Below are 10,000 nucleotides of genomic sequence, written 5' to 3'. Positions count from 1 at the left end.
CGCGTGCGAGGAGGCGGACCGCCCGATCCGCGCCCGGCAGCCGCGAGGAAGTCGGCGACCACGCGCACGCGCGCGCGCGGGCGGCAGCGAGGCGGGGACGGCGCTCCCCCACCCCGCGGGGCGGCCCCGACGTTCGGGCAGCGAGCGAGAGGCGGACCGCGGTGCCCGGCCCGGGGGACAGTCGCGCCCGTGCGGCCGCAGCGCCCGCGCACGCCTCCGGCCGAGGCCCGGGGCCCGGCCGAGGCCCGGCTCCGAGCCCCGCCGGCGGGCGCGGGCGCAGGGGTGGCGCACGCCACTCGACGGCCAAAGGGAAGGCGACCGAAGCCGGCCGGCGCGCCCGCCCCGCCCGAGACGGGGGACCGGGACCGGGGCCGAGGGCCCCGGACCGGGCCCCACCCCCCGACCCAGGGGGAAGGGCGAGCGACCGGCCAGGCGGAGGTCGACCTTCACACACATCGCACGAACACCTGCCCGGGAGGGACCACCGGGCCGCACTCGGGCGCACGCACGCGCCGAACGGGGCGACGCCACGCGGGGAGAGGACAGGCCTCCCCCCCCCCACCCACGACGCCGACAACGCCCGAGACCACACGCCTCGGGGGAGGGCCGCAGCAGGCCCGGGAAGCGAGGCGCACCCGGTTGGGGGGGGCCGCGCGCCGACCCGATGCGGAAGAGCGGGCCGGGACAAGACGAGACGCCGGGCGAGGCAGGCGGCCAAGCGGGGAGGGGGGGCGCCGGGGGACACCTCCGGCGCGGCCGACCGCCACCAGGACGCACGCGGGGGTCTCACCGCCAGCAGCCTCCGAGCACGGAGGCGGCCCCGCGTGGCACCTGGAGCGGCCGACCAGGCCCCTTCAGCGATCCCTGCGGCTCCCCCACCGCCACGCCCAGTCGCACGCGGCCAGAGCCCCCGGAACCCGCTTTTCCCCCCACACGCACCGCAAGGCCGACCCAAACCCTCCGGGCGCCCACCGGGCCGCCACCGACCTGGCCCCGAAGGCGCGCGCCGTGGGTACGCGGACACCGGGCCAACCAGCGTGGCCGGCGGCGGCGACGCCCCCAGAAGGCGGAGCCGGGTTCGGGCCCAGACGGGGCGGCCAACAGCATAAAAGCCGGTGAGCCGCTCGGGGAAGAGAGGATCGGCAGGCGGCGGACAGGGAAAAGGAGCACAAGGCAGGCAAGGAGCCAGGGGGCCACGGAGACAAGGGCACGGGGAACCCGCAGGGGGCTAACTCGGGCAAGCAACCCTCAGGCACGGCCGGGCCACCAGGAAAACACGGCCACGGGATCCCACCGCCACAGACACGAGGGCGGTCCCGCGGCGCCCCGCCTGGGACGCCGAACGGCCCTTGGGCAGCCCACCGAGCAACCCCCTCACGAGCCCCGGGTCCCACCACCGGCGGCCCCGAAGCAACCTCAGCCACAAGCCCAACACCAGGGGCCACATGTCGCCCGTTTCTCGTCCGTCCCGGACCCGGTCCCGCTCCGGGAGACCGGCGCGCCGCCCCGTGGGGACGGCTCGCTCCCCAAGGACCAGGCGGCCCCACACCCCGCGCCACGCGAACGCGGTCATCGGCAGCGGTCGCGGCTCGGCACGGGAGCGGGCGGAGAGCCGGCTCACAGCGGGGAGCGGCGTCGCGCGCCAGACGGAGTGCCACGCGCACCCGCCGCTCGCAGCAGCCTTCCCATCCGCTAGGACGTCGGGCCCGGCCCAGCGGGATCCTCCCCCAACTCGGAAGGGGGAGGCGCGGGCCACAGTAGACGACGAGCCGCGCGCTCGGCCCCCACCGCGGGGTCCGGCGGAACCCTCACTGTCCCCCCACCTCATCCCGTCGAGGCGGGGACAGCGGAGGAGGAGGGTTCTCTGCAGGCGAGTCGCTACGGCAGCGCTACCACAACACAGAGAGAGGCGGCGGGCCGGGGGATCCGGTACCCCAAGGCACACCTCTCGGATCGCTAGAGAAGGCTTTCTCACCGAGGGTGGGTCACGCTCCCCACCCGCCAGTCGCCCCTCGTCGGGCCCGCAGAGGCACTCAGGGACGCCTGGGGAAGGGAGGGGGCCTGCGGCGCGAGAAGAAACCTGCGGCAACCTTGAGCGTTTGCGGTCAGGGCAGGGGCCCGGCCGGCGCGCGTGCGCACAGCCCCCAAGGCCCCCCGCCGTCCACCCACCTCCTTTCTGTGAGGCAAGGCGCCTCCAGTTAACCCACACACGACCGATCGGAGGCAGAACGGCAGCCCCTCGGCGGCCGGCCGGCGCACGCGTGGCCGGCCCGAGCCCACCGCAACCGCTCACACGGCCCGCGCTCACCCGCCAGAGGGGAGCACGGGACGTGCGCTCGCCAGACCAGGCGGCGCCCTTCCCCGCGTGGGAGGGGCGCGTCTCACTCAACCGCCTCGACCCGCACAGCCAACGCGCTCCCTCAGGACCCACGCGCGGACACCACGGCGGCGACCGGAGGAGGGGGCGCTGGGGGCGGGAGCGACACACCACCGCTCGGCCTCGGGCACCTGAGAGACAGCCCGGGGCGCTCCAGGAGCACCGCAAAGGCCCAGGCGGAGCCAGCGCTCGTGCAATACCCGAGAGGGCAGCACGGCGGGCCAGCGGGACAGCACCCCCACCGCCGCGGAGGGGGGCGGCCCACGAGGCGACGACCACAAGAGGCGAAAGCGAGGGGTGCCTGCTGCGTCAGAGGACCCCCGCCGACCCACGCCGGACGCCACGAGGCAGGCGGCGGGGTCGGGACAGCGAGGTCGGGCCGGGTTCCGCACCCCAGTGCCTCCCAACGCACCGCCCACAGGCGGGGATGGGAGACGGGGGAAACCCCGCGGGCGGGACGAGAAGAACGGGTCTCATTCACCACGAATGCCCGCCCCTCGCCCGTCGCGGCTCGGTCCCGGCCCGGGAGAGCGTGACATCACCACATCGATCAGGGAAAGCATCCCCGGAGCAGGGTCGGCCGGCCAGCCACAGCCTCCCCAGAGGCCAGCGAGCAGATCAGCCTGGCCATCCCCAGCCCCAGGACAGGGGCGGCAGACAACCCGGCAGAGACGAGGAATGCCTGACACGCACGGCACGGAGCCAGCGGGAGTGGGGTTGTCACGGCCGCCCCAGGTGCCCGCAGCGGGGAGCGCACGGTGGCACGGTAAGCCCGCGCCACCTTCCCCGCCGCCCCCAGGTGGGTCAGAGACCCGGACCCAAGGCGGCACCGGGAGCTGGGACGCTCGGATGCATGAGAGACCGGGCACACGGGCCCCAGCAGGCGGCTCAAGCACGAGCAGGGCCGGCTAGCCGGGTCACCGGGAGGCCGAAGACCCGCGACGCATCCAAGAGACCCAACCTCTCCAGCGACAGGTCGCCAGAGGACAGCGTGTCAGCAATAACCCGGTGGCCCAAAATGCCGGCTCGGAGTGAAACATATACCTCCCCAGGAGACAGGAGGTCGAGTCACCGACCACGCCGCCGGCCCAGGGAACCCGCGACACGGGCATCTGTCCCCAAAATCGCCACCATCGCAGCCAGACACGGAGCACCCAGGGCCCTCTGGTCGACCCCAGGACACACGCCGGAGCAGCGCCGGGCCAGGGACGTCCTCCCGGCCACCCGTGCCACGCAGGGGCCGGCCCGAGTCTCCAGAGCGAGACTCGGAAGCGTTTTCGGCCGTCCCCTCGTACGACCGGGACACACGAGGGACCGAAGGCCGGCCAGGTGTGACCTCTCGGGCCGCACGCGCGCTCAGGGAGCGCTCTCCGACTCCCCACGGGGACTTGCAAACAACAGGTCACGGCAGAGGGACCGCTCCCCGGCACCCGGGGGACGAGGCAGGACGGTCCCCGGCTCCCCACGGGGACTTGGAGAAAAAATTCGGCCGCTGCCTCAGACGGCCAGGATGCGCGCGGGCCCGCGACCGGGCCGGGAAGGGTGTCCCCAGCCTCCCGCCCCAAGCCCGGTGGGTCCCCGCGGGTCGCGGGTCAGGCCTCGGGAGCCGCGGCGTGCTGGTCGACCAACCCCGGCAGCCCCACACCCGGCTCTGGCCCGAAAGCGCAGCGACAACCTCTCCCCACATAAGCCTGCACGCCTGAGCTCTGACTCACAAGTGACGCGCCAGAGCTCTGGCGCGACCGGGACAGCCCGGCTGACGACCGCGGTCTTTCCGGAGCTCTGCCTAGCTCACAGCGGGGACGGTCCCCTCCCTCGGCAGCTGCCACCGCAGCTCCGGAAGCCAAGGGAACGATATAAAAGCGGCCGCCAGATGGAGTCCGACAACCGTCGCGAACGTCACCAAGACAGATCCGGATGGCAGGCCGGCCCGCGGACCGCAAAACCGAAACCGTGAGTCGAGAGACGCTATCCCGAGGCCGAAAACGCAGCCCCTGTACCCCAACCCCACAGAAACGGTCCCCAAACCCTGTCTCTGCATGGACCGCGACACAGTCAGAAGACAACCCACGGCGTGTGGATGTTCGGAGAGGCATCTCGGTGGGAGAAACAACAAGCAAGGACTCGGTCGCGGGTCGTTGAGGACACAGGGAGACACAGAATGCGTAGGCTCTTCCTGAATCCAGACAGAGAAGGAGGGAGGGAGGGAGGGAGGGAGGGAGGGAGGGCGGGCGGGCGGGCGGGCAGGCAGGCAGGAAAACATAAAGAAGGAAACAGAGAAAGAAAGAAAGGAAGGAAAACCTAAAGGAGAGAAAGGAAGAAAAGAGAAGAGAAGAGAAGACAAATATCAATATAAGTACTTACATTTGTATATAGGTATAACATATAAAACTACATTAAAATAGAAAAAAATTTATATGCATACACATGAATAAACAGATAAAAATGAATAAATAAAAAATAAGGTAACATAACATAAGCAAATAGGCCAGGCGCGGTGGCTGACGCCTGTGATCCCAGCACTTTCAGAGGCTGGGGGAGAGAGAGAGAAAAAAAAATGAAAGAAAGAAAGAAAGAAAGAAAGAAAGAAAGAAAGAGAGAGAGAGAAAGAGAGAGAGAAAGAAAGAAAGACAGAAAGAAAGAAGAAAGAGAGAGAGAGAGGGAGAAAGACAGCGAGAAAGAAAGGCGAGAGAAGAAAGAAAAAAAAAAGAAAGAGGAAAGACAGGAAGAAAGACAAAGCAAGAAAGCAAGATAACAAGACAGCAAGAAAGCACGACAGAAAGAGAGAAAGAGACAGAAAGAAAAAGCAAGAAAGCAGCAGAGAGAGAGAGAGAGAGAGAGCGCGCGAGCGCGAGCGAGCGAGCGAGCAATCGAGAGAGAGAGAGAGAGAGAGAGAGAGAGAGAGAGAGAGGAGGAGGAGGCGGCGAGGCGAGGCGAGGCGAGGCGAGGCGAGGCGAGGCGAGGCGAATCTACCTGCTTTCACTACATGTGGGGAGAATCAGGAAAGCCCCCACTAACAACAAGGCCTGAAGTGGAGCTGCCATCTCTGAAATCCGAGCAGAAGAGTCCACACGGGTTAAAGACACGAAGAAAGTCAGGGAAACAACTGCTCAAAGAGAAGAACAATCTGGCCCAGCCAGGGTCTGTCTCCTGAAGTTGTGTGGGCAACGAGGGAGTGGGACGGAGGGAGGGAGTGGGACGGAGGGAGGGAGGGAGGGAGGGCCTCCGAGGCTCGTGTCAAACAATAAATGATAATAAAATAAAAGGAAGTTAAAAAAAAAAATTGCGCATCATTCGTAGCATCACTGACGCCTCGAAAGGCGAGAGGCATGTGTTTATGTCACTGTGGGACTGTTTTCTTTTTTCTTTTTTTTTCTTCTTCCCTCTTTTCCCGGAAACTCACTTTTTAATTATTTCATTTTCCTTTTCTTTTTTTTTTTTAATTTTTAATTTTACTTTCATTTTTACTTTTATTTTTAATTGTTTGAGAGGTTGTCTCCCTCTCTCGCCCAGGCTGGTGTACAGTGGCGCGATCTCGGCTCACTGCAACCTCCGCCTCCCAGGTTCAAGTGATTCTCCTGCCTCAGCTCGGCCTCCCGAGTAGCTGAGATTACAGACGCGCACGACCATGCCCGGCTAATTTTTGGTATTTTGACTAGAGACGGACGGGGTTTCACCATACTGGCCCTGCTGGTCTGACCACCTCGTGATCCAGCGATCCACCACCCTCGGCGTCCCAAAGTGCTGGGATGACAGGCTTGAGCCACCGCGCCGGGCCTAGTTATTCCTTTTATTTTATTTCAAATTTTTAATTGTACGTATGCATGTATGCATGTATGTATGTATGTATGCATGCATGCATGCATGTATCTATCCTTTTTTTTTTTTTTTTTTGAGACGGACAGAGAGAGACAGTGAGAAACAGAGAGAGAGAGAGAGAGAGAGAGAGAGAGAGAGAGACAGACAGACAGAGAGAGAGAGAGAGAAACAGACGGGGGGGAAGAGAGAGAGAGAGAGAGAGAGAGAGAGAGAGAGAGAGACCAACAGACAGAAGGACAGGCAGAGAAAGAGAGTAAGACAGAAGACAGACACAGGGACACAGGGAGAGAGACAAGCGGGGGGGGGGGAGAGAGAGAGAGAGAGAGAGAGAGAGCTCCCAGACATCACGAAGCCGTTTCAATGACATATTCTCTCTGGTCTTTGTCTGGGGATATTCAGTTTTTCACCGTAGGCCTCAAGGGCTCCCAGATGTCCCTTTGGAATCTCTACAAAGAGAGTGTCTCCAACCTGCCTAATCAAAAGAAAGGTGTAACTCTTTAGGATGAGTCCACACATCGCAAAGCAGTTTCTCAAATACATTCTTTCTATTTTTCATCTGGGAATATTCGGTGATTCACCATAGGCCTAAAGGGACTCCCAAAAATCCATTCAGAGAGACTGCCCAAAAAAAGTGTTTCTAACCTGATGAATCCAAAGAATGGTGTATCGCTAAGAGATCAATCTACGCATCACAAATCAATGTGACAGATAGCCTCTCTCTGGTTTTAATCTGTGGATAGTCTGTTTTCCAACGTAGGCCTCAATGGGTTTCCAAATGTCCCCTCACAGATTCTACGGAAAGCGTGTTTCCAACCTCCTGGTTCAAAAGAATTATCCGTTCGAGGTGAATCCACACGTCAAAAAGCAGTTTCACCAGCAGCAGTTTTTCTCCTTTTCCTCTGGGGATGTTCACTTTCACCAGGAGCCACAAAGGGCTCCCAAATGTCCCTTCGAAGATTCTGCAAAGAACTGCTTCCAATCGGCCGCGTGCAGCGGCTCACGCCTGTCATCCCAGCATTTTGGGAGGCAGAGGCGGGTGGATCACCTGAGGTCAGGAGTTCGAGACCAGCCTGGCCAAAACGGTGAAACCCCATCTCTACCAAGAACACAAAAAATTTGCCGGGCTTGGTAGCGGGTGCCTGTAATCCCAACTACTTGGGAGGCTGAGGCAGGAGAATCCCTTCAACTGGAAGGCAGAGGTTGCAGTGAGCCGAGATGGTGTCACTGCACTCCAGCCTGGGGGACAGAGTGAGAGTCTGTCTTAAAAAAAATAAAAATATTAAGAAAAAAATACTACTACAACAACAACAACAACAACAACAACAACAACAACAACAACAGCAACAACAACAAAATGCTTCCAATCTGCTGAATCAACAGAAAGGTTTAACTCAGTAAGAGGAATCTACACATCGCTAAAAAGCAGTTTTACAGATAGCTTCTTGTTAGTTTTTATCTACAGTTTCCTGGTTTTCACCCTAGGCCTCGAATAGCTCCCAAATGTCCTTTTGCAGATTCTACAAAAGGGCCGCTTCCAACCTGGTATATCAAAAGAAAGGTTTCACTCTGTGAGATGAATCCACACACGACAAAGCAGTTTCAGAGACAGCTTCTTTCTAGTTTTTATTTGGGGATATTCGGTTTTTCACACTAGGCCTCAGTGGGCTCCCAAAGGTATACTCGCGGATTCTACAGAAAGAGTGCTTCAAACCTCCTCAATCAAAAATTAGTTGTAATTCGGTGCCATGAATCCACACATCACAAAGCAGTATCATAGAGAGCTTCTTTCTATTTCTCTGGTGGGGATACTCGGTTTTTCACAACAGGCCCCAATGGGCTCCCAAATGTCCATTCTGCTTCCAAACTGCTGAATCCAAAGGCAGTTTTAACTCGGTATGATGAATCCACACGTCACAAAGCTGTTTCATGAAGACCTTCTCTCTCGTTTTTATCTGAAAACATAAGATTTTTTCACCATACGACACAAGGGTCTCCGAAATGTACACAGAGAGATTCAACCAAAAAACCCTTCCAACCTGCTGAGTAAAAAGAAAGGTTTAACTCTGCGAGACGAATACACACACGACAAAAGCAGTTTCACAGAGAAAGGTGTTTTTTTTGTTTGTTTGTTTGCTTGCTTGCTTGCTTGCTTGCTTGCTTGCTTGCTTTTTGGTTTGTTTTCTTGGTTTTTTTTTTTTTTTTTTTGGAGACGCACTTCCGCTCTTGTTGCTCAGACTGGAGCGCAATGGCGCCATCTCGCCTCACTGCGACCTCCGCCTCCCAGGTTCAAGCAATTCTCCTGCCTCCGTTTCCCTTCCCGAGTAGCTGGGATTACAGGCATGTGCCACCACGCCCGGCTAATTTTGTATTTTCAGTAGAGACGGGGTTTCTCCATGTGGGTCAGTCTTGTCTCGAACTGCCGACCTCAGGTGATCTGCCAGCCTCGGCCTCCCAAAGTGCTGGGATGACAGGCGTGAGCCACCGCGCCCGTACAATTGTATTGTATCGTATTGTATTGTATTTACATTGATTGATTGATTGATTCATTGATTGATGCTGCCTGATCAAAGGTCACTCAGGCCCAGTCGTCAAAGTGGCGATTTCCTAGGCAACAAGGAAGGGGGGAGCTTGGAGGTGGGGGCGGGGGCGGTGGAGAAGACACAGTTGCCCCAGGCTGTGCGCAGGCGGCCTGAGCTTCCTTCCTCTGTTGAGGCCTCCATTTTCAGAGTAACAGTGGCCGCTAGGTGATGCCCGACGTCTGCCAATGAGACTGTCAGCCCGGAATGAATTGGGATCGCCTGGAGGGTGAGGCGGGAGGGGGAAGGATGGAGGCCCCCACAGCACAGTGGGTCACCGCGCCCTTCCAGGCGATCCCCACAACTAATCGACCAGGGCCCCTGGGGGCACACAGCCTAAGACCCCAGCCATCGGATCATCTGGAACTTCTGTCCGAAGACGAGAGACGAGAGACCGACTGGAAATTCTCTCGGTCAAGGTCCAAACCTAAAAGAATCACTGACACAGACACCAGGACTAACTAAGACAATTTGTAAAAGTTTCCGTGTTTTGGGTGAATCCGCGTATTTCTGGATCACAAAATTACTGATTTTGAACATTGCGGTTTTTCTACTCCTTACGTGTACGGTCCTGTGATAGACAGACCAGGGGACTCCTCAGCTCAGAGTCCATGAGGCCAGAAGCTGACATCCTAAATTTCTATGTAGAATGAATTTCAGCAAGCCAGCCAAACACTCTGCCGTAAAACTGTCCGGAAGACAAGCGGTGGTGTTTCGGGGGCGGACTGGGGGGGGAGGGGGGGGGGAGCCGGGTGCGGTACGCTCACGCCTGTCATCCCCGCACTTTGGGAGGCCGAGGGCAGGCGGATCCCTCGAGATGGTGGCCATTGCACTCCAGCGTGGGCAACAAGAGCGAAAACTCCGTCCAAAACAAGAACAACAACAGAAACGTTAAGTGCCGTCTGCTGTTATTTTTGCTTCCCACCCCGAGAAGAACAGAATACAGCTGTTGTCTCCCTGCCCGCCTGCCTGCCTGCCTGCCTGCCTGCCTGCCTGTCTGCGTGCCTGTCTGTCTGTCTGTCTGTCTGTCTGTCTGTCTGTCTGTGACAGGGTCTCGCTCTGTCTTTCGCCCAGACTGGAGTGCAGTGACACCATTGTGGCTCACTGCAGCCTCAACTTCCCCGGGGTTAGGGGATTCTTCTAAGGGATCCTACGGCCTCGGCCTCCCAAAGTGTTGGGGTTACAGGCGTGAGCCATCAGCACCCGGCCTGAGTTCATACATCTGGTC

Source organism: Macaca fascicularis, chromosome 10 (genome assembly GCF_037993035.2).
Source record: "Macaca fascicularis isolate 582-1 chromosome 10, T2T-MFA8v1.1".
Lineage (NCBI taxonomy): Eukaryota > Metazoa > Chordata > Mammalia > Primates > Cercopithecidae > Macaca > Macaca fascicularis.
The sequence above is the reverse complement of the archived record's forward strand: the minus strand, read 5'-3'. Positions refer to the sequence as shown.